The following is a 26,056-nucleotide window of genomic DNA, read 5'->3' on the forward strand; positions in this document are numbered from 1 at the left end:
AAATTTAATAAACTTTATTTGCTCATTACGACTACATCTCAACGATATCACATTTATGAAACACTTCCCCTTCTTAACTTTAACCACTTCTGCATCACATCTAAACCTTCTCCATCCTAACCTTCACATTTATTCCTGTATTTTTTTCTATCTCCATCCTGACCCTGTCACCTTCATATTCCTTACTGAAATTTAATGAGTCACTTATTTTCACTGTGTCTTCACTTTTATATTTTATAATCACATGTAATGTTGTATATGTTCAATTTTATGTTCTGCATTAATCATTTCTTTGCTTATTGTACATTGGGTTTAACACCTAAATGAGTCTGAAATAGGTCTGTTTGGGATAAGTACTCTACCCTAGTAACTAAATTTAAACAAATAAACATAATGCTTAGAAATACAGTTATGACTGCTGAATCCTACACAAATGCATTCTATTAGCACTTACACGAGTGCATGGATTGTGCTATCCCAAAAAGAACCAAGATGCTATCCTCCAAAAAAAGGAAGCCAATCTGGTGGTCCCCTGCCATAAACAAACTCTATAACAGTAAGAAGAAACTGTTGCAAAAGAGAGTAAAATCCCATGAGTGGAGGAGCTCCCCTGGTCAGCCTCAGTAAGAAGCTGAGATCCCTTTTAAGATCCTCCAAAGCTAGCTATGAAAACAAAATCACCACTGATTCTAGGGACAACCACAAAGCATTCTATAGCTATGTCAAGAATCTCAATGGCAACACTCAGATCTTCTCTGAGTTACAGCACAATGGCATGAAAATTACAGCACCAACTGATATTGCCAACATCCTGGCAGATAGGTTCAGTGCTAACTTTAGCCCCTGTCACCCCTTAAAGGGCTGTTAAATAAAATTCAGAATTCAATACACAGGAGGTTCAGATTCAAAAGTTTACTAGTGTACACCAGGAGGCAAAAACACCATACAAGTACAGAATTTTGTCTGACATGAAACAGGAAGCACACAATTTTATATAGGTTTAACATTTAGCTATGCTCACCTTTCTGACGTGATATGTCACAGGGCATCTACATCACTTTAGCTTACAATTCTACATTCATTAAGTTTGCTGATGCTGTACATTTAAAAAAAACGTTTCCTTTATATACAATACGGCCTTGCTATCCAGCTGGTCAGTCATAATGTCTTTCTGTAAAGTTACTTATTCAAGGTTTCATATCAGTTCGAATACAATAGCAGCTTCAGTCTTTTAATGCATGTCTTTGTTCTGTTACACTTTCTCACACAGCTGCGTGATATCTAAGTAACACATATACAAGGCCATCTCATTCTTACAAGAAGAGCAGAAGATTTCATTATTTCACACATTTAATTTCCTGACCCAGCAGATAATCACTTGTGAAAAGCATAAACATTAAAACTTGCTAAGCTAGCATTCTGTCAGGGTCAGGGATCAGCTTTTGCTTCAAGCCACACTGCAGTTTCAAAACTACTTCACATTTAGACATGAATTAATTTTACTACTATATGATTAATAGAATAAAATGCATTATATACTACTTTGCTTTTAAACTAGCATTTCTCATGTATTCAAATACACATTTTTCTAACATTTTCCCCCTATTAATACTTTTTATTCTATTTTGAAGTATGCATAGTGTCATTTCATCTCCTAGCCTTTTCCGCTCAGGATTTTCAGCTAGGTGAGTCATTTAATCTATACTTAAGAGAAAGCGTCATCTGAAATCAATCTTTCAATTTCAATATCTTGATAGAAAGTTTCAGTAACAGATACATCAACAAAATCTTTGATTAATCTTTTCATGCAGGGAATTTCACAGCAAACACATGCCCCTATTAGGAGTATACCCACACATATGGCAATCAGAATATTCATTAGGATGGAACCCCACCCCCCAAATAGATTCTGGAAAAAGTCCATCAGTGGGTTTGGGCCTGGTTCAGTCATGGCTGATACTTGCTGAATTACCTCTAGGTGGTTATTTATCTCGTGGCGATTGTCAGGGATAAAAGCACAGTATTCTTCTTTGATAAGTGCGCATGTACCACCTCTCGCCGCTAGGGTGAAGTCAAGAGCCATCCGATTTTGTAGCACAACAGTTCTCATTGCATTCAGTTCATCAGTCGCCAATTCTAGGGTGGAAAAAGTTGCATTACTCATTACTTCGAGAAGTTTCGACAACTTCCTCAGCTCCCAGATCGATTTGACTGCTCCATAAGGTGGGAGTATTCCTGCCCAGGATATAACACTGTCACTCAAGTCCATATGAGTCAATTCGCTTTTGTCTTTTACTGAATTATGGTCTTTCCAACCAGCTTCGATCTTCCAAACTGGATTCACAGGTTTCTTAACTGGACCTTCGGATTTTCGAGCTGTTTCTCTTACATTTCGTATCTTACCCAAAGGTAATTCTGCAGTATGTCTTATTGCCGGAACCAAGTAACCCAAAAAACAACTGCCGGACCAATTCTCAGGTAACCATTTATATGCCTTTTTCCCACAAATAAAATAACAGTTTTCTACTGTAGTACTAATACGCATTAGCCCTGCATGAAACATTTTCTGATCTATAACTGACATTTGTTTAAACAAAACTGGATTTTTTTGAATGTCACTCATAGTTGTTTTCAATGAGTTTAAATACGAGTCATAATTAGTATTGCAAAAAGTATTGCCATTACTATTCTTAATATAACATCAGTAAGATATGGTTATATTGCAATTGCTCCAGCCCACCTGGAGAGTGTCATTTTTGTAGAAACATACAACTCCTTTTTGTGTGACAGGTAAAAATAAAGCTATTTTGTCCTGTGATCTCACAGTTCCTGTGTCGAAAGTAAATTCCCCAAGTCTCATTTATCCCCAAAGGGACAGCGGACATTACCAGTCCTCCATATGCTGTTGGTATAGCTGTACAAACCCAGCAATTTGAAATGTTCATAGTTTCTGCATACACACGTTTCATGGCCAGGTATGTGTTAAAATTTGGATGCCAGTCTATAGACGTTTCATCACGCCTTCCCACTTTCACTTGTGTGGTTGTGTGTAGGATAAACCACAGCAAGAGGAAAATTGTCACAATTACAGTCAATAAATGTACACACAACAAAATGATTATGCAACATCTCTGGGGTTGATCTAAACTTCTATTTGCTTTGTTTTTGGCCATCTCGGTCTGGTTGTGTATCAGTCACAACGTTTTTATCAAGTTGAAAGTTCTTTACCGGTTTACAATGCGTTAAATGAACCCAGGACGTCCTCTCGGCAACTCTACCTGCAGTAGGCGTTGCCAACAAAACCTGGTACGGACCTTCCCACTTTGGACTCGCCCAGTTTTTCCTTTTCGTCACTTTCAGCCACACCCAACTTCCAGGGCCCACGACTGTTTCCACCGGTCTGGTCTGTTCCTTATCTGAAAGAGAGTTAAACTGCAAAACAGACTTATTCATTAACAATTTCTTCATATACTCTGCTAACGAACTGTCAGCCTCCTGCTCTGCAGGCATGAGAGCTTTCCACTGAGGCACATAATATGCTCTCCCAAAAATCATTTCAAAGGGAGTCAAACCCTTTGCATTTGGAACCGTTCTCATACTCAGCAGTGCTAAAGGCAGACAGTATATCCAATTCTTTTGGGTCTCTTCTACTAGCTTCCTTAACTTGTTCTTTAGGGTACCATTGTACCTTTCCACCAGTCCTGCTGACTGTGGGTGGTAAGCACAATGGTTCTTCAAGGAGATACCAAAAAATCTCCCAAGCTGGTGAATTGTCTGATTCACAAAATGTTTGCCATTGTCACTATAAATCCTCTCCGGAATGCCAAATCTAGGGATTACTTCTTTTATCAGGGATTTCGCCACTGTTGCTGTGTCCGGGTTTTTGGTTGGAAAAGCTTCTACCCATTTAGAAAACATGTCTATAATAACTAAACAAAACTTTTTCCCTTCACATTTATTCAATTCTATGAAATCCATACAAATAGTATGGAACGGGTATGGTGGTATAGGAAAACTTCCTTGCTTGGTTTTAAATGCTCCTTGTGCATGATGCTTTTTACAAGTATGACAAGCTGCACAAATTTTTTTTTGTGTAGTTTATGTATCCATATGTTTGGAATATTTGATTTACTAACTGTACCATCCCCCCTGTTGAGACATGGCACTGCCCATGGCTCAACAAAGCTGCATATCTAAATAAATTAGACGGCAATATCGGTTTTCTTTCTTTGGAAATGTACAGTCCATTCTCAAGAATTGCACCTCGTTTTACCCATTTTTGTTTTTCTGCTTTTGTAGTAAGCGTCTGCATTGTTTTTAACATGTCTAAATCTAAATTCTCAGAGGGTTGTAATTCCTCATTTAAAAGTAAAGTTTCTGAGTCTGAGGCTGCTTGCTTTGCAGCTGCATCAGCTCATGCATTGCCTTTCGAAATCTTATCTTGTTGTTTTGTATGAGCTACACATTTACAATTAGCTACTTTGGTAGGTAACTGAATAGATTCTAATAACTCCAAAATAAATTGCACATGATTAATAGGTTTTCCACTGGATGTTATCATTCCTCTATTTTTCCATTGTTGTGGAAATACATGTACTGTAGAAAAAGCATACTGACTGTCAGTATATATGTTTACACACTTGTTTTTTGCTAAAGTACATGCTCTCGTCAAAGCTATCAACTCTGCTGCTTGGGCAGATAAGTTGTGTGGTAAGGATTGAGCTTCTAAAATTTCAGTGTCTGTAACTACTGCATATCCCACCAGATTCTTCCCTGTAGGACCCCTTCTGCATAAGCCGTCCACGTAATATGTCACCTCGGCATTATCCAAGGGCATATCTGTAAGATCTTGTCTAGGTAAAGCTAACTGTTCAATTTCCTGTAGGCAGCTGTGTGGTGTGCCATCCACAGGAGTTGGAAGTAATGTTGATGGATTCAATGTTGTACATCGTTCAATTGTCATATGAGGTTGGCTCAGCAGTATAGTCATACATGAAAGATGTCTAGCAGGAGAAAGGTATGCCATTTTCTCTTGCAGTAAAATTATTGCAACTGCATGAGGCACTCTCAATGTGAGAGGGTGGAATAACACCACTGAGGCCGAAGCCTGCACTGCCATTGCGGCTGCAACTACTGCTTGTACACAGTGAGGCAAAGATCGCGCCACTGGGTCTAACTGTGAAGAATAGTAGGCTATGGGGCGTTGCTTGTCCCCATGTTGTTGCATCAATACTGACGTCATATATCCTTGCTTACAATCTATGGTCTGAAAGAACCGTTTGTGATAATTTGGAAGTCCTAAAACTAATGAAGAAGCTATCAACTGCTTCAACCTGCAGAAAGCCGTTTCTGCTTCAGTTGTCCATTGTAAAATATCTTGTGCTGCCATTGGTGTCTTATATATCAAATCAGTCAGTGGAGCAGATTCCAAAGCATAATTTGGTATCCAGCTCCGACAAAAATTAGTTGTACCTAAGAAAGACATAATTTCTTTCTTGGTTTTTGGTTTGGGTGCTTGCAAAATCGCTGTTTTTCTTTCCTCATCTAGTATTCTACCTTCATTGGATATTACATACCCTAGGTATCTAACTTGTTTTCTCCAAAGTTGTAACTTACTTTTGTTTACTTTGTGTCCTTGTGTTGCTAAAAATTTCAATAATGCTACTGTATCCTCCCTGCACTGTTGCTGGGTGGGGGCTGCTAGCAAGATGTCATCTACATAAAGTAGAATTTGACTACCTCCCGGTGGGGTAAATCATGCCAGGTTGCTAGCCATTTCTTGTGCAAAAATTGTTGGGCTCTCACAATATCCCTGTGGTAGTCGAGTATACGTATACCTTTTACCCTGAAATGTAAATGCAAACCATTATTGACTATCAGGATGTATCGGTATTGAAAAGAAAGCATTGCTAATATCTACCACAGAGAAATACTTCTGTTGCGGTTCTAAATAATTTAACAAAGTATGTGGGTATGGCACCGTAGGTACTCTAGGTATTACTGCATTGTCTACAGCTTGTAAATCTTGTACCATCCGCCATTCCCCATTTGCTTTTTTAACAGGAAATAGGGGTGTATTACATGGTGAATCAGGAGATTCTACCAGTACTCCTTCTTTGAGTAATGCTGCTATTATAGGCTTAATTCCTATTTCTGCATCCTTTCTCAAAGGGTATTGTCTTTTCTGTGGTCTGAAAGCTGACTTTGGGGTAATTGTAACTGGTCCTGCTGTTCGAATAAGTATTACATCTGACTTGCCTGTTGACCAGAGAGTTGTTGGAATTTCACATAAAGTCTTTTCTTCTTCTTCTAATAAAAATGCTAATCAGCTGTCCTCGCTAGATTGCAAGTGTACAGCTGGATGTGTCTGTGTCAACCAATTCAGTTTTTGTTTTTGTATCCCTTGTTCTGATAGTTCTAAATCAGTCTGTTTCTCCCATCTTGTTACTTTTTCTCCTAAATCTGCCCATTTAACACTTTTGTTCTTAGTCAAGCTGACATGTGGCAACCGATTTGATCTATACAATGCAAGGAATTCTTGAGGTAATGAACAGCTAACTACACTGTTCCCCTCAGCATCCCAGTACAAAGTCATAAAACCAATCTAGTTGCACAATTTCTAAACAGTTCTTGCTCATACTCTCTATCAGGTCCTGGTGTGGTACAGTAGTATAGAGTACAGTGTAACAAATGCTGTCGATCAGTGCCAAGGGAGGGGGCTTTACTGATGGCTACGTTCATCAGCTCCTCGGTCACTGCCCCTGGACCAGTTGTGACTAGGTCCTGGCTGTACCAATAAAAGGTTTCACCCTCCGATCACACTACAAAGGTATCCATTTGTCTCTGTGCCTCCATACCTTGTACAGTTGGAACTACTGCTATGCCAAATATCTGCATAAGGTCCCTGCCCAATAGGTTTACTGGACACTTTGCAGAAACAACTATTTTACTTCTCTGGGTCATACCTGAAAATGTGCCAGTTATTGCTATATCATGGGAAAGTGGTTCCCTGTATAGCTGTCCATTTGCGGCTTTTACTAGTATATAATCAGGTGATTCTGAATGTTCTGGTAACTTGGAGGGGTGTATCAAAGTCCGTGACGCTCCTGAGTCACACAGGAATTTGACTTCCCTTCCCTCCACCAGAAGTGTAACTTCCGGTTTCAGATTCTGCCAAGTAGAGCTCTAAGCTCAATAATGCTAAGTCCAAAATTTCACTTTCTTCATCCTCCATATCTATTTGCACTTCCTCTACTCCTTCTATCACATTTACATTTGCTTTCTGTTTATTAACTTTTCCTGATGATTTCTGACTTTCACTTGATGTATCCTCACTATCATATAGTCAGTCCTCATCTCCTTTATCTTCTGTAATTACCTTCTTGTTTTGCCTACAATCCCTTGCTAGATGCCCTTTTTCCCGCATTTGAAGCATTCACCTCTCTTTTTCCTCTCTTCAAAATCTTCTGATCATTTATCAGACTGTTTGTTTCCCGGGGCATTCTTTTTCTTGCCCTTTTTACCTGACTGTAATACAAATACTTCAGCTCCGTCTTCAGCAGTGAAGACTTGCGCCTTCTTTTTCTTTTTACTATTAAAATGTCTCTCAGCATGTCTAGCATATTCGAGTAAGGCTCGTAGCCTCCCTGTTCGATGATCTATCATATGCTTCGTAATGAAGCTACTAATAGGTGCAATGCAACCTTTCAAAAATGCATTTTTTAATTGTTGTTCATACGGGGAATCATTCGTTTGGCTCTCAGGAACCGACATACCGCTATGATTATTAAAACATTCTAATAATCTAGCATAATATCCATCTATTTTCTCATTTTCCTGTTGTATGCATTGATTAATGCAAGTCCAGTCTGCTCTAGGTTTCCATTTCTCAGAGATTCGGTCTGTCAGACCTTTCACTCTGTTGTCTAACTCTGCGTCACTATGTGGGAGTGGTCTGAGCTCTGCATTACGAGGATTCCAGGTGCCACAAATCATGTGCCAATCTGGACCTATAATTTGTCTTACTACTTTTTCTACTTCTTCCCCATTCAAGTGGTAACTTAACCTCATGCCTTGTAAATCTTCTAAAAATTTCGTAAAATTAACTTTCGGATGGGGGATTCCCTCAGTAGCCTTCCGGATGTCTTCCGGTGTCCATGGTCTATATACTAAGAGTGTTGGATCCTGCCCTTCCTGTCCTGCCTGAGGATTTGGAACTTCTATAAGTGGGCATATTTCTTCCTCACTCTCATCCTGTAGATTCCTCTCTGTTTGGTATGATTCTGTGTCCCTATGTGTTTTACGTGTTCGGGACCTAGTCTCAATAGGATCTCTAACAAATAGTTGTGGTTTCGCTGAAACTTCAGGATAACGCGGAGGCGGACCAGCCTGTCCACTCACTTCATATCCTGAAAAGGGTAAGGGAGGGGGTAAGGGAGTAGGAGGGGGAGCTGTCACTATTACCAAGTTATTATCCTCCATATAAGCACAAAACACCAACACAAGGAGGATAAGCTGATGAAAAACAAGTAAAACCAAAAGCCAGCTCCAGGGAAAAGGCCAATAAATATCCGATCAGTACCAAATGGTAATAGTACAAAGCACGCCTGAGTGTAAAAGTCTTTCCTTTTATTAACGCATACAATTCAAGCAATTCGAAACGTTTTTGTTGCTGAATGCAACTTCTTCAGATAAAACAAAAGACATAATGCATGATTTATATACATGAATAATTGACCGTCTGGTATGTCAATTGAAAAATTAAAGCAACAAGCCCTAAAAATTCTGTATGACAAAACAATATAACAATCTAATAAATACTAAAATAGCTTGTATAGTCACTAATAAAAGTATAAAAAATGCATGTATTGTATAAATCATACAATAATTTGCCAAAATTAATTAAAATCAGAAAATTCCCTTATTAATATCAAGAATATAAATTGTGTAAAATAAGCATGGAAACTACTGTTGAGAATCAAGTATGTGTTATGATATATGTTTGTTTAGGCTGAACTAGCCTTTAATTTTAAAATAGGCTTGATGGATATATAATCGTTCAAGCCTGGTTTTTTGTTGGATTCCAGGGAGATTTGCCAATAAGTCTCCCTTTGCTCCAACCTTACCTGCCATGGTCCTTCCCTGGGGTCCTTGTATATACTTTCCAAAACAAAGAATTTATATCTGGCTGTGGGGCATGTCAATGTATGTTTGTACAAAGCATTGTTGTTATTGGCTTTTTGTACATCGTACATATGTTCGTAAATCCTGCGTTTAAGACTTCGCTCAGTTTTGCCCACATAATATGCCGGACATTGTGTGCATATAGCTAGATATATGACCCGTTGACTATTGCAGTTGTAATATTCCCTAGCTTTAATCACTCTATTTAGAGCTGAAAGGGTTACTTGTTCTTCTTGTATGATGTGGGGACATTGTAAACAAGTCCCACATTTATAAGTACCCTTGCGTGTACGTGCAGTTTTATTCTGGATAGGGCCATGTTCTAACAAACTTTTTATATTTTTCCCTTTACGATAAACTGTTCTCATTTTTTTGCCATGCAAATTAGGCAAATCAGTAAGTTCCATGAATATATCCCACTCTTGGGAAATAATGTCTCTAATGTGACTTGAATTGGTGCTATATTGTGTAATGAAAGCGTGCTGGAAGTCCGAATTGTTTTCATTTGTATCCTGGCCCTGGGGGATAATCCCTGTCCCTAAAATAGGGATATATTTGTCCTTTCTGCCAGCCGTCACCTGGTCCTTAATTTTATTGATAAAATCCTCCGGGTAGCCCCTGTCCTGGAACATGGTGCTCAATTTATGACATTCTGTTAGGAAGTCGTCGTCATCAGAGGTCATCCGTGATATTCTAACGAATTGCCCCTTGACAATACCTCTTTTTTGGTACACAGGGTGTAAACTTTTAAAATGGATGTAGCTATTTGAAAATGTAGGCTTTCTATAAACATTATATTTAAACCCTCCTTCCGTATTCACACTAAGCAGGACATCCAAATATTCTACCCTGTTCTCGTTAATTTGGTATGTAAATGTGAGGAAATCTGTGGTGGAGGCTAAATATTCCATGAATTCCTGAATAACATATTCTGGCCCTCTACAAAAAATGCAGATGTCATCAAGGAACCTGTAATAAGCTACCCAGTATTGTTTGTAAATACTGTTAAGTACAAATTTACTCTCCCAAATGGAGAGAATAATATCAGCGTATGTCGGGGCACAATTGGCCCCCATGGCCACCCCTGAAATTTGCTTGTAGTATTCACCACCAAAATGAATAAAATTGTAGTACAGTACCAATTTCATGAGGTTCATGATCAAAAAGTTGTCCCAATGGTCAGCTTTGGAGCAAGATGTAAGTGCTTCATCTAACCATAGGAGACATGTTTCGTGTGGAATAACAGAAAATAGGTCCACCACGTCTATGGTTAGAAATTTTAAATTGGGTACCATTAAATCCGGGGTTACCTGTTTCAAAAATTCCCAAGAATCCTTGAGGAGGTGGGTAGTTTTAGGCCACAATTTCTTGAACTTATAGTCCAGAAATTTAGAAATAGTAGAAATCTTGGAGCCTTGAGCCGCTACGATAGGTCTTAAAGGAGGGTCGTGTATGTTTTTATGGACCTTGGGTACCCCGAAGATGGAAGGTACCTTGGGTTCTGCATTGTATAAAAAAACATAAACACTTCGATTTATAACACCAGTATCCAACAGATGTTTAATAGCTAAATCTATTTTTTTGTAGGCTATATTGATCTCGTTGAGTGAAACTGTAGTATATCTAGAATGGTTGTTGAGTATGCTGATCATTTTCCCTTCATATAGAACCTGGTCCATGATGACCATCCCTCCTCCCTTGTCCGGCTCCATGATTCTGATACTAGTGTCCTGTCTCAGGGTTTCCAAAAGTTGCCTTTCAGGGAGGGATAAATTGGACATGTGTCTGATATGTGTACTATAGTTCCTGATCTTTTGTTCTACCCTCATTTCGAGATTTTTTAGTTGGGGATGAAGTGGAGGGTTAAAAGTGCTAGTTCTATGCGGAATGTCCTCCCTGTTGAAATCACTATGACCCATAAGGTTCTCCAAGTTGAGTTTCCTGATGAATAACTTCAAATCGACTATAACCTGTGTCACATTGCTACTCCTACTAGGAATATATTTGAGTCCCTTTGTGAATAACTGAAAAAAAGTGTCAGTGATGTGCAGGTGGCTGTAATTGTAAAATGGAAAAGCCACCTTTTTTACATATAGTGTAAGAAAGTTCTGCCTCGTTGACTACACTACAAACCAACTCATTGGGACCTGTTGTATCATGTAAAATGTTCCCTAAAACCTGTTCATATTGTTCCTCGTGTTCCCCCTGTGTGGGGGGCATTCGGGCAAAAAAGACTGAGGAGTTTTTTGTTGGTTATGGATCCTTTAGGATCTCCTCGGTAGTGGGTCAGCTGCCCATTCATCAGACCTATCCATGACTAGTTCATGTTCCTGTAATGGCTGTCCCAAGTAGGACACTGTTCTATGGAATTTTTGGTTATTCATTGGAAAAGAAGGTGGCGTAGGATATTGGCAGCCCTCACTATATTCTCTAATGTCTCTCTGTAATTTTCTATATTTTCTTTTTACAATAACATCGCATTTAGCATCAATGTCCCGCCTAATCTTGTAGTACTTATTTTTAGTTTCTTCAACTTGAAACAGAAGATCAGAAGTTACTGCTTTGTTGTATTTTATAATGTCTCTGTCTAGTAACAAAATCTCCCTTTCATTATTTCTAATGATAGCCTGCACTATAGCTAGCCCACAATTATCAAAGGCTTTTACCAGTTCTTTATGAAAGTCACTATCTTTTGTAACATTGTTGGGATACTTATGTATCTTGAGACCCTTGGGTACTAGTCGCTTGTTCAAGCACTCATTTAGGTACATGTTATCAAGATTGAGTTTACGGTACCTATACAAAGAAGTCTCGAGTGCCGCCATGGAATCCTGGAAGGTGGAATTCCTTTCTGGACTGCCTAACAGAATGTCATAAATTGAGCACCATGTTCCAGGACAGGGGCTACCCGGAGGATTTTATCAATAAAATTAAGGACCAGGTGATGGCTGGCAGAAAGGACAAATATATCCCTATTTTAGGGACAGGGATTATCCCCCAGGGCCAGGATACAAATGAAAACAATTCGGACTTCCAGCACGCTTTCATTACACAATATAGCACCAATTCAAGTCACATTAGGGACATTATTTCCCAAGAGTGGGATATATTCATGGAACTTACTGATTTGCCTAATTTGCATGGCAAAAAAATGAGAACAGTTTATCGTAAAGGGAAAAATTTAAAAAGTTTGTTAGAACATGGCCCTATCCAGAATAAAACTGCACGCAAGGGTACTTATAAATGTGGGACTTGTTTACAATGTCCCCACATCATACAGGAAGAACAAGTAACCCTTTCAGCTCTAAATAGAGTGACTAAAGCTAGGGAATATTACAACTGCAATAGTCAACGGGTCATATATCTAGCTATATGCACACAATGTCCAGCATATTATGTTGGCAAAACTGAGCGAAGTCTTAAACGCAGGATTTACGAACATATGTACGATGTACAAAAAGCCAATAACAACAATGCTTTGTACAAACATACATTGACATGCCCCACAGCCAGATATAAATTCTTTGTTTTGGAAAATATATACAAGGACCCCAGGGGAGGACCATGGCAGGTAAGGTTGGAGCAAAGGGAGACTTATTGGCAAATCTCCCTGGAATCCAACAAAAAACCAGGCTTGAACGATTATATATCCATCAAGCCTATTTTAAAATTAAAGGCTAGTTCAGCCTAAACAAACATATATCATAACACATACTTGATTCTCAACAGTAGTTTCCATGCTTATTTTACACAATTTATATTCTTGATATTAATAAGGGAATTTTCTGATTTTAATTAATTTTGGCAAATTATTGTATGATTTATACAATACATGCATTTTTTATACTTTTATTAGTGACTATACAAGCTATTTTAGTATTTATTAGATTGTTATATTGTTTTGTCATACAGAATTTTTAGGGCTTGTTGCTTTAATTTTTCAATTGATATACCAGACGGTCAATTATTCATGTATATAAATCATGCATTATGTCTTTTGTTTTATCTGAAGAAGTTGCATTCAGCAACGAAAACGTTTTGAATTGCTTGAATTGTATGCGTTAATAAAAGGAAAGACTTTTACACTCAGGCGTGCTTTGTACTATTACCATTTGGTACTGATCGGATATTTATTAGCCTTTTCCCTGGAGCTGGCTTTTGGTTTTACAAGTTATTATCCTCTTTGTCTAAAAATAATGTTTTTGAATTTTTAAGCTTCTGTTCCATATGATTTCCTTCCTCAATCCACCTGTGTGCTTGAGGAATGCCTAGTTGGCGTTGCTTTTTTGCCTGACCTCCTGCATCAGATTTTAAGCTGTTTAAGGAGTTTAACTAGTGAAGGTTTATCTAGTTTACCATCAAATTCATACTTATTAACTCATTTCGTATAATACCTAACGTTATCAGAACGCTGTAATTGCATGTATTTTGCATCTTCGGTTAGGGGCGGATCTCGCGAGGTTTTAGTGCACTGATTACCCATGTCAAAGAAAATGTTACGTAACCCTTTTTTATCATGTGATATTAAGTTCTTAGTTCCTGTTTACAGTTTATCTAGAATAACTGTCTACCTTATTCTGTTACCCTGATCTATGACCAAATATACAGTACTTCCTTTTGTCCCTGATCTGCAAAACAAATCTTGACAACAATATACTGTAACCTAGTCCCTGATCTAAAACAGAAAAATGCAAATTCTTCCTACCTGAGCCTCCTGGTTTTGAAAAACGTTCAAATTCCGCTCTTCGGCCACAGATCAGAAAGTGGCCAGCCTCTTTACACACAACAATTCAGTCAGAGGTCTTTTCACTCAAGAAGAACCATTTCGGTAACTTCTCCTGCGCAGTATTCGACCACCGATACGCTCTGATCTGCGGCTTACCAAGGGAATTCCGTCTCGAAAGGACCAAACTGTTAAATAAAATTCAGAATTCAATACACAAGAGGTTCAGATTTAAAAGTTTACTAGTGTACACCAGGAGGCAAAAAACCATACAAGTACAGAATTTTGTCTGACATGAAACAGGAAGCACACAATTTTATATAGGTTTAACATTTAGCTATGCTCACCTTTCTGACGTGATATGTCACAGGGCATCTACATCACTTTAGCTTACAATTCTACATTCATTAAGTTTGCTGATGCTGTACATTTAAAAAAACTTTTCCTTTAGATACAATACGGCCTTGCTATCCAGCTGGTCAGTCATAATGTCTTTCTGTAAAGTTACTTATTCAAGGTTTCATATCAGTTCGAATACAATAGCAGCTTCAGTCTTTTAATGCATGTCTTTGTTCTGTTACACTTTCTCACACAGCTGTGTGATATCTAAGTAACACATATACAAGGCCATCTCATTCTTACAGGAAGAGCAGAAGATTTCATTATTTCACACATTTAATTTCCTGACCCAGCAGATAATCACTTGTGAAAAGCATAAACATTAAAACTTGCTAAGCTAGCATTCTGTCAGGGTCAGGGATCAGCTTTTGCTTCACGCCACACTGCAGTTTCAAAACTACTTCACATTTAGACATGAATTAATTTTACTACTATATGATTAATAGAATAAAATGCATTATATACTACTTTGCTTTTAAACTAGCATTTCTCATGTATTCAAATACACATTTTTCTAACAAGGGCCCAATACAGAAAGCATGCAGAGTCCCTGTAATCACAACTATGCATGTAAAAGCTGCACTCTAAAGCCAAAAACACAGCATCCATGGGATCGGACAACATCCCATGCTGCGTTTTACATTAACTTCAGAAAGAACTGGCTCACCACCTAAGCACCATATTCAATCATATTCTCGTGTCAGACTTTGTGCCCACTGAATGGCGCACAGTAACAGTTATCCCACTCCACAAAGGGGGAGCCACCATTGATCCCGGGAACTATCGCCCTATTTGCCTGATGAGCCTGGTCTGTAAAGGCCATGGAATGTATCATCATGTAACTCATAAACAAAGACATTGGTAACCTCCAAACTCTGGACCCCACCCAGTTCGGGTTTGTGAAAGGCAGATCATGCCTCCTGAACCTGATTGACTTCTTTGAGGCAGTCACCAAAGCCGTAGAAGAGGGTAACGTGGTTCATACAGCCTACCTTGACTTCGCCAAGGCTTTCAACACCATTCCCCATTCTGGAATTATAGCAAAACTCACTAAACTAGGTATAAATCCCTACATCACAAGATGGGTTGCTAAGTGGCTCACTGACAGAACCCACACTGCAAAAGTTGCAGACTCCAAATCTGACTTCAAACCAGTGACAAGTAGAGTACCACAGGGTTCAGTCCTGGGACCTCTCCTGTTTGGTATCTACTTCTCTGAAGTGCAGGCTAACACAGAAGGCCTTTGGCTAACAAATTTCAGAGATGAGTGCAAACTAGGAGCCATAGCCGAGTCCCCAAATGATAGGGGCATCCTACAGAAGGGTCTCACTGAGACAGATGCCTGTTGTCAGAGCCATGGCCTCAAGCTCAATGCCAAAAAGTGCATTGTTGTCCCCTTTTGTAAAAACTCTGTACCCATGAACTACCACATAGGCAGAAGTCTACATAACACCAAATGTGTGATAAGAGACCTTGGGACCCAGATGGATAGTAGTCTCTCCTTTGATAATCACATTGCCACAGTAGTCAGGAAATCCTTCTATGTGGCACACCTCATCATAAAAGGGTCCTTATCCAGGAAAAAAGAGGTCATTGCTAGGGGAACAATTGATTATTAGACCCATTATAGAGTACAATACCCCTTTTGGAATGTATCTCACAAGACATCTGCAGCAGCTGGAAAGGCCACAGAAGTACCTCACAAAGAGGATTACTGGCCTCAAACAGATACCCTACACTGACCGTCTCAAAAAACTCTGTAGCATATCGCCTACTACAAGGTGATCTCTGCCTAACATGTAAAGCTATGTCAAACCCAGAGCTTTTGGACATGCTACACCTAAAGAAGTCCCAATCCCTCTGAGCTACATGCTCTGGGGACCTAAACCTTGTCACCACAATAAACAGGACATGCTGGAGGGACAGATTCCTGTCCCAGAGACTTCCCATACTTTGGAACTAGCTACCCATCTATATCAAGCAAAGTTCCTCATTAGCACTCTTCAAGAAAAATCTTGATGAGTGGATGGGAAATAGGAAATACACCCCGGGGATCACTTCTGTGGCTCTGCTCAACAGGGGCACAGGAAAATAACTTTCTTGGGTGGCGTAAGCCAGGGAACCTTGTTGGCTAGGCTTATTTAGGTCCTTTGGCCGATAGCCTAGTACCTACCTATGAACCTATGAACCTATGCTGTTACTTTCTGACATAATAGACTTATATAATTGTAGTTACTGAATTATTCCCTAAATGGAAGTAAATCCATGTTTCTTGATCAAAGTAGTTTATTCATCAGAATGCAATGGGATTAACTTGTTTCTTTTTATTTCAAATACAAATATCACACAGATCTATATTAACAAAAAAAAAAACTTCTACTTATTGACATTAGGTAACATTTTGCTAAACAATAATGTTGTATTGAACTGACACAGGAAAAAGGAATATCATTATTGTACAGCAAAACTGATGGACAGGTTGACAGATGAGATCAGACAGGAGTCCCCGTGGACTATGATGTTTGCAGATGACATTGTGATCTATAGTGAGAGTAGGGAACAAGTGGAGGAGACCCTGGAGAGATGGAGATATGCTCTAGAGAGAAGAGGAATGAAGGTTAGCAGGACTAAGACAGAATATATGTGCGTGAATGAGAGGGAGGATAGAGGAATGGTGAGGATGCAAGGAGCAGAGGTGGTGAAGGTGGATGAGTTTAAATTCTTGGGATCAATAGTTCAGAGTAATGGTGAGTGTGGAAGAGAGGTGAAGAAGAGAGTACAGGCAGGATGGAGTGGGTGGAGAAGAGTGTCAGGAGTGATTTGTGACAGAAGAGTACCAGTAAGAGTGAAAGGGAAAGTCTACAAGAGGGTAATGAGACCAGCTATGTTATATGGGTTGGAGACAGTGGCATTGTCAAAAAGGCAGGAGTTAGAGCTGGATGTGGCAGAGTTAAAGATGTTAAGATTTGCACTGGGTGTGACGAGGGTGGACTGGATTAGGAATAAGTATATTAGAGGGTCAGCCCAGGTTGGAAGGTTTGGAGACAAAGCCAGAGAGGCAAGATTACATTGGTTTGGACATGTGCTGAGGAGGGATGCTAAGCATATTGGGAAAAAAATCTAAGGATGAAGCTACCAGGTGACAGGAAAAGAGGAAGGCCTAAGGTAAGGTTTATGGATGTGGTGAGAGAGGACATGCAGGTGGTTGATGTGAAAAAGCAAGATGCAGAGGACAGGAAGAAATGGAAACAGATGATCCGCTGTGGTGACCCCTAACAGGAACAGCTGAATGATGATGATGATGATGATGATTGTACAGCAAAATGATGAGTGCCAGCCTCCATTTTATTTTTTTTTCTCACTTCCCTATGTTGTAGCAACCTTGAAATGGTTATAGGTGCTTTTTGTTGAGTAAATAACTGCAAGGTACAAAAAGTAAAACTATTGTTACCTTTGTTAATGAATTAAAAAATGGCAACTATATTCTTAATGAAGTAATATAACAGGATCCCTTTTGAAATGTCTGCACTTGAAATGCTGAGTGCTGAAAAGTCAAAAAAAAAAAAGACTGAAAACACAGGAGAAGAGCAAATCTTGAAAAGTTTCTTTTCTCTTTTCAAGTTCTTTTTGCAGGGGACAAGACTTGGCCCCGCCAAACTTATCTATGTGCCAGCTCTGAGGCTGCCATACCTTAGAGAAAAGGGAATACTTCCAGAAATGGCATGTCAGATTTCGTATGTGTAAGTCCGAACTTTTGGCCATTCAGTCTCCATAGAGCGAGTCCCAGCATTTCAAATAATTACCAATCTGGCAGACCTGCAAAAATTACTCATGTATAGCAAAAACACTTGTAATTGGTAAGTTTATAAATATGTTTAGTACAGGATCAGTTTTTTTAATTAGATTTAATTTTGTAATTTCTGTGGATCCATGGATCTTATAAATTATTAGACTGTATTCACAAGTGTGTGTGTGTGTGTGCGTGTGTGTGTGTGTGTGTGTGTGTGTGTGTGCGTGTGTGTGTGTGTGTGTGTGTGTGCACTTGTTTTTGCTTTGTTTATTTATGTGTGAATAAATGGGTATATATGTGTAAAAAAATGAAACTTACTGGTACCCATTTCAAGCAAACACTTGAACTAACCTAAAAGTTTTTTAGCAACTTGTGTTTCTTATTTACTTTAAATAAGTTACAATATTTAAAGAAGGCAACCTATATTTTCTTACACTACATTAAGGAAACATATTGTATTAGCTAGCTTTTCAATTTCTTCAAATGTTTACATAGATTATACTAATTAAATCCTGAGTATCAATTAATTGGTTTTCTTTCAGTAGCCCCAATCAAGTTCCTTTTCAAAACTGAATTGTTGTATTTTAGGTTTTCCAGTGTCCCATACCTCAGTAGAATATATTATGCCCTCCATACAATTTTACATTTCTGCAATGTCATTGTAGTCTGATAATCTCAGTGTCTAGCAGCACATATGGTCGTCTCTTATCCACTTGACAGCCCTAAAACAGAAACACTGCTACAACCGTATGGAATCTTTGGAATTGTCATTGACTAATTTCTTAAGCTTTTATTTCTTACTTCTTCCCCTGTAACTGAGAACTCAGTGTCTGCATCATGTTTTGTGTTTGTCAATCTATATTGCCTTCATTAATGATTAGAATTTTTGAGAAGAGGAACAGACTTTACAATATACATGTAAAACTGCACTGATTTTTTTGTGAATGAAGATTTATTTCTAACATGGATAAGTTGCTGTATATTTAGCCCATATGCTCAGTCTCTTAACTGTTCTAGCTCTGTACCCAGCTGTTTACTTTAGGAGTTTTCTGCTTTAAACCTTTAACAGGTAGATGGTAACTGTGGACAAACTAGACAGTTAAATGTAAATCGTAAAGACTGTTCTGTGTCTGCCATATTAACAGAGTTCTGAAATGGATTATAACTCACCCATAGTTCACTATATTGATTTGTTGATTGATACAGCTAGCAAAGTTGTTTCTAAAACTCTTTTATTTAAGAGAACTGTGGTGTGAAATGGACATTTAAAGCAGGAATATAATATTAAATAACTATTTTGTTACCATAATGCAGATTATGCATAAAAGAAAAAAAATGTAAGCTAAATAAGTCTAATCTTATCTATTTAGCAAATATGTGTGTGACTCACTGTTGTAGCTTTCCAGCTGACCATAATCTGTTAGCAAAGATTCACAAATTATTATTCGTATGCCAAAATTTATGTTGTTTTGCATGAATGATAACATTACTGTTTTTTGCCGTTTTCTGAGAATGGCCTAACTAATATTTACTTTGAGATACAAAGCAATGACTTTGCCCTCTCTGCAAGTGGAATGAATAGGCAGAGTGTATTATTTGGTAACAGTAGACAAATACATATGAAAATGAATACAGGCAAAACACTTAGCCACAAAAGTGCCATTCTTTCTAGAATTTTGGTGGGAAAGATGAATGTTTTGCTAAGAAAAGTAAAGTAATTCTAGTCTTAAGGATACATTGATTAAAAGGAAAAACATAAGCAAATGCCTGCCATACATTACTGGTGAACTGACTGCACTTTAATTAAAAGCCTAACTTGTTTAATTGTTGTATTGAACTGAAAACAAAATAAAGTTCTGCTTAAAATTCATTAATAGCCCAAAATTCTTACATGGTGGTTTACACAGATAACTGTAAGCCTAAAATGAAAAGTATAAAAAAATAAACGTTGCTGTATTTGCAGTCTTTCTTATTATTATGCTCATACTGTTATAATAAGCTTAGGGCTATGTTCATTGGTGGTGAGCCAAAGAATGGCAATTAACACAGAAAAAGGGTACACTGAGTTTTGTTTCAGAAGACTATACAGACAGATTGAAATGTGTACTCACATTGTCAGTGCAAGGTCAGTATAAAGAAAACATGTTCATGGCAGCTCATAAAGACACTTTTTACAAATGTTATCTGTTAACCTTACATGTCATATATAGGTCTTTCAAACAAATGCTGAAGAACAAACCATTTGGTTTTCATCCGCAGCTGCAGGCAGACTACAGACTATTATGTGAGAAAAAACAAAGGTTATCCAGCGGCCAGCTAAAACCAGCAGTGCTTTTTCCATTAAACAGAGAAAGACAGAGAGAGAGAGACACACACACACACACACACACACACACACACACACACACACACACACACACACACACACACACACACACACACACACACACACACATACATATACATGCACACACACACACACACACACACACACACACACACACACACACACACACACACACACACACACACACACATAGGAACCGATACAAATAAAGGCTTAACATGGAGGTGACTCCAGGATGGTGTGGTCACCATTCACTAAAATCAAATTTCCAGATTATCAGTTCTGTAAGTTACAAGATGCTCAAGTACCAAACAGTGTAACTACTGCACAAGCATCACTGTTGGTGTGCACTACACAAGCATCACTGTTGGTGTGCACTGCACAAGCATCACTGTTGGTGTGCACTGCACAAGCATCACTGTTGGTGTGCACTGCACAAGCATCACTGTTGGTGTGCACTACACAAGCATCACTGTTGGTGTGCACTGCACAAGCATCACTGTTGGTGTGCACTGCACAAGCAGTGACTGCTTCCTTTTGGAAGCCTTCTTCCTTCTTCATGCTTGTGCAACCATGGATTTAGTATATGTGCCTGTGGAAGTCATGGGGCTTGAACTAGGTATTTTCATTTTCAGACATTTCTATCTGGCAGTTTGGTGCCTTCATGTTTTGAAACTTGACCTGTTATAGTGAAACCATCTCCGATATGAAAGATTGCTATACAAAAATATTTACTGTGGGCAAGGGTTGGTCGCTGAGTCATCTTCTTTCTAATGTAGAAATATTTCCAGTAAGTCCATTAGCTATTTATTTAAAAAATGAGGCGACAAATGGCTGAGCTTATGTCTTATGGACCATACTTTAGTAGGTTTAGTATGAACTTATTATCCCCGTAATGGTGCCTTAGCTACTGAAATTCGCTGAATAGTGTGAAAGCTCCTTTTTATTTCAGCAGTTTAAGTGAGCGTTACCAATTAAATTAAAAATAACTGAAAACAATGTTATTTTATGAAATAAAACTCAAACGTATGGTGTATTAAGGAATACAAACATCTGGGCTGCACTAAAGTTTGACATTTTACAAATGGTACAATTTTGTATATGTAAAAATAAACTAGTTTTGCCAAAAAAATCAAAAATTAAGACTTTCTACCTTTTTAACTTAGCTTATGATTATTTCTGTCTAGTGTTTATCATATTGTTCAGTTTTGCTCTTTACTTTTACAAACTGTAAAACTGCTTCTCTGATGTCTACACACAACTTTAAGAACTGACTGACAAGCTTAAATTCACACTACTTCCCTCTTTCGTGACTGAAATTTTTTTTGAATATATATATATATATATATATATATATATATATATATATATATATATATATATATATATATACATACATACACATAGTAGTATGATTTCTGTTTTGTATGTTTTTCTAAGATTGTCTACTTTCTGACTAAAAAACAATGTATAAGCTATAGTAAATTTTGCACTAAATCTTCTATCCATTAACAAATGTGATGGAAAAAGGCCATCTTCTTGTAAAGCTGTGTCCCTGTAATCAAATATAACAAGATAGCAACCACTTTTTGAAGACAGTTCAGGCATTATCATTTTAAATTTAACTGTTGAGATAATCCTGGCAATTGCTATGATGAAATAATAACTCATAAGTGGCATGTTTAAATTCCCACTGTTTTGAATTCTTATTGAATTCAGTACTTGCAAACTGTTTTCCATTGCTTAGATTACTTCCTTGTATATGTCATAATGAGAAAATTCAGTCTTAATCCTAATGCTCAGGACTTCCTCTTTCTGACACATTTCAATCCCTCACAGACTGCAAGATCCTAAGGCTCTTCTAACTTGGAAGGGTTAGACTTTCCTGTAGCCTTCTTTCTTCCCCAGTTAAGGTAAAAACATCGTGCTTTCTACTGTTCAACAGATGAGCATAGTGTGCTCTGCACCTCCAAACAGTGCATTTCCCAATAAACTAAGTGAAACAAGCATGCTACAAAAGGGAATTGGAAAACGGGCTCTCTGCATTGTAAACTGAGAAGCAGGCAGGGAACTGTGTAGGATGTTCTTCATCTCCCATTGCTGCAGTCCTGACATAAGGGTATTCCGCTGCCCACCATGTCATCGGCGCTTGAGACTGACATCAGTACGTGCCAGTACAAATGCGCATGACCGACGCCATAACCTCAGTCTTTCTTGCCGCATGGTCCCTAAGCAGAAGCAGCATTTGCAAGTGCCGTTCGGCGTTCTGGAATTGTTGGTTTTCGAGTTTCAGACCGGAGACCAAGTTGGGCTAAGTACTCCTTTGGGGACATTTTTGTCTTTTTCTTGCCTCAGTATTGATGGATGTCAGAAAAAGTTAATAACTGTATTTCTTGTGGGAAACAGATTCCTCATAGGGATTACCATTCACTCTGCATTCCTTCTTTAGGGCCTGAGCACGACGTTGTTGGGTGTCGCTTTTGTGCTACTTTTAAGAAACGTACTATTAAACGTCGGTTAGACTGTGCTAGGCTAGTGTTTGGTAAACGTTGTAATTATAACATGCCGTCGGATTCTCCGACGACTGGTTCTTCTAAGAAACGCAAAGTCTTTGCGGTCCAAACAGGATGAGGCGACGCCGGTTCTGTAGTACCACTGGCTACTTCAGCGGCTCCTTCTGAAAGTTTACCTGAGTCTCAAGGGGAGCCTTTGTTACTGCAGGAAGTGGCTTCTCCTGTGTTAGGCCAGGCTGAGGGTGCTTCTCTGATGTCAGTGGTTCCCTCCCCTCATAGGGTAGTTAGGCCTCCTCCTTCTCATAGCAAAGCCCATTCTAAGTCTTAAGTCTGCCCCTGTTGGTGCGTGTCCCCAGGGTCCAGCTCCTAGGAAGCACATGTTAAAGATGGCTGAAGATTTGACTACTTTAATTAGGGGTTCTATGCCACCCCCCTGCGAAGAGGCCCAAGGTAGAGCCAGAGTTGGAGGGTTTGGTTCAGTCTTCCAATGAGTCAGATTCCTCTGTAGAAGAACTTCAGGATTTCCCTCCCTATTATGATTCGGAGGCTGAGGAATTTACTCCCTCTGCGTCCCCTCCATAAGATTTTTCTTTCTCTGAGACTTTGCATTCCATGAGGGAACATTTCAAATGGGAGGGCCAGGATTATTCTGATTCCCGTAAAAGACTGAGAGAATTCTTGTTTTGCCTCAGCATAGGCCCTTGGCTATTCCCCTGTACTGGATGTTGTTCAGGATGTGTTTTCTGAGGCTGCCCTTAACCCAGATTCTCTGCCTCCTGCCCCGGTTAAACCAGACAGATACTACAGGGTTCCGAAGCTCACAAGTACTTATATAAGAGTCCTAGGGCTGATCCAGAAACTATTACTCAAGGCCCCAAAGGGGTTAGGGCTTCTGTGGTTAAGAATCCAGTTCCTCTGGACAAGGATGCTAGGGCCCTGGATAGGTGGGGTAAAACTGTATACCTCTTCTACTTTGGCTATGAGAGCTTTAAATTGTCAGTTTCATATGCTGTATCAAAATTATTTGCTGGGCCAATTGAAATGTAAAGTAGATGCTTTAGCTGAAGGTATTGAATGTAAGGAGCTTCAGGATTTAGTGCATGCTTCAGACCAAGTTGGTAAGCATTCTTTGCAGTGTGGTTTTGATGCTTTACAGGCTTCTTCCAGGGTGGCTGCTACTAGTTCAGTCATTCGTAGGCATGCTTGGCTTAAAGATCAGACCTTGTCAGAGCATGTTAAGGCTCGAATTATGGATGCTCCTCTACAATCTGATGTTCTGTTTGGTCCTCCAGTAGAGTCAGTTTTGAAAAAAATGGAGGAAAAAGCTAAGTCTATGCAGACAGTTAAGGATTTTTTACAGGTTCAGCCCCCTAAGTTCAGTAGGAATTGGCCTGCTAAGGGTTGGTCTTTCCCCTCTTCGGATTATCAGTCTAGGGGCAGGTCGAGGGGTAGGGCTTCCTCTCAGGGCCCTGTTACTTCTAGGTCTTTGAGTTCTTCTACCCCTTCTGCTGGGGAGGGCAGGGGTCAGTCCTTTCAGAAACAGACCCAATGACCCGTGTCTTCAGCTGCCGGACTCTGCCTTGCTGGCAGCCCCTCTGGGAGGAAAACTGAGATTTTTCAAAGGAATTGGCATTTGGTTACCCAAGACAAATGGGTATTGGACATAATAAATCGAGGCTACAAATTCTATTTTCACACATTCCCTCCTTTCAAAGGTATGCGGATGTGCCTCGTCAGCAAAAACTGGAAGCAGACTCAAATTTCTTCTCTGCTTCAGTTGGAAGCAATACAGGAAGTACCTTCTGCAGAAAGAGGCACGGGTTTTATTCCGTCTTTTCTTAGTGCCAAAGAAAGGAAATACTTGGAGACCAATTCTGGACTTGTCCATTCTAAATACCTTTCTGGAAATTCCAAAATTCAAGATGTTAACACTGCAACAGCTGTTACCTATGCTGGGCAAAGATCACTGGATGGTGACCCTGGATCTCAAAGAGGCCTATCTTCACATTCCTATCAGGCCCAGTTGCAGGAAATTCCTGAGGTTTCGGAATGGGAATTTGCATTATCAGTTCTCTGCATTGCCCTTTGGCTTGTCTACTGGTATTCACGAAAGTCCTGGCTCCAGTAATAGCTTTTCTCAGGCTAGCAGGAATTCAAATTTATCCTTATCTGGACGACTGTTTGATTCTGGCACAAGGCAAGCACGAACTTCTTCAACATCTGCAGTATGTAATGACATTTTTCAGATGCCTAGGGTATTCTGTGAACGAAATAAAGTCCAGTCTAGTACCCTCACAAGAGATGTGTTTTCTAGGTGTGAAACTGAATACAGCTGCTCAGATGGCATTTCTTACCCCGGACAAACAAAGGAATCTTCACCTATACTTCCAACAGCTATCAGTAATGTCCAGGCTGACTGCAAGGACAGTCCTTCAAGCCTTGGGGTTCATGGCATCTTGCATTCTAGTACTTCCCAATGCCAAACTGCATATGAGGAAGCTACAATGGTATCTCAAGAATGTTTGGACTCAACACTGCCACGATTTGGACACTGTCATTCAGATCCTACCTTGCATTCAGAGAGAATTTCTGTGGTGGGCTCAGGAATGTCACCTAAACAAGGGGCTCTCTGTGACCCAACCAGAGGCAAGTCAGATATTAATGACAGAGAGTCAGCCTGGGGAGCTCATTTCAGAGGAAAATGGATTCAAGACCTTTGGGCCCCAGAGCTACTTCACTTGCATATCAACATGAAAGAGATGCTGGCAGTTCAATTTGCCTTGGAGGGATTCAAAGCCTACTTCAACCAGGACTGATGTTGATTCGAACAGACAACACGACGGTCATGTGGTACATCAACAAGCAAGGGAACTCATTCTTACCCTCTTTGCAGACAAGCAATGCTGTTGTGGGAAACTGCTTTGAATCTGCACATCACTCTTCGGGCACAGTTTCTGCCAGGAGCACAAAATTCTTAGCAGATGTTCTGAGCAGACAGATTGTGGATCCTCACGAATGGAAATTGGACCCTCAGGTATTTCTTCAGTTGGCAATGGCTTGGGAACTCCGGACATAGATCTGTTTGCTTCTCCTCTGAATTT

This window comes from Protopterus annectens, chromosome 2.part0, assembly GCF_019279795.1.
Source record: "Protopterus annectens isolate FY-2018-M chromosome 2.part0, PAN1.0, whole genome shotgun sequence".
NCBI lineage: Eukaryota > Metazoa > Chordata > Ceratodontiformes > Protopteridae > Protopterus > Protopterus annectens.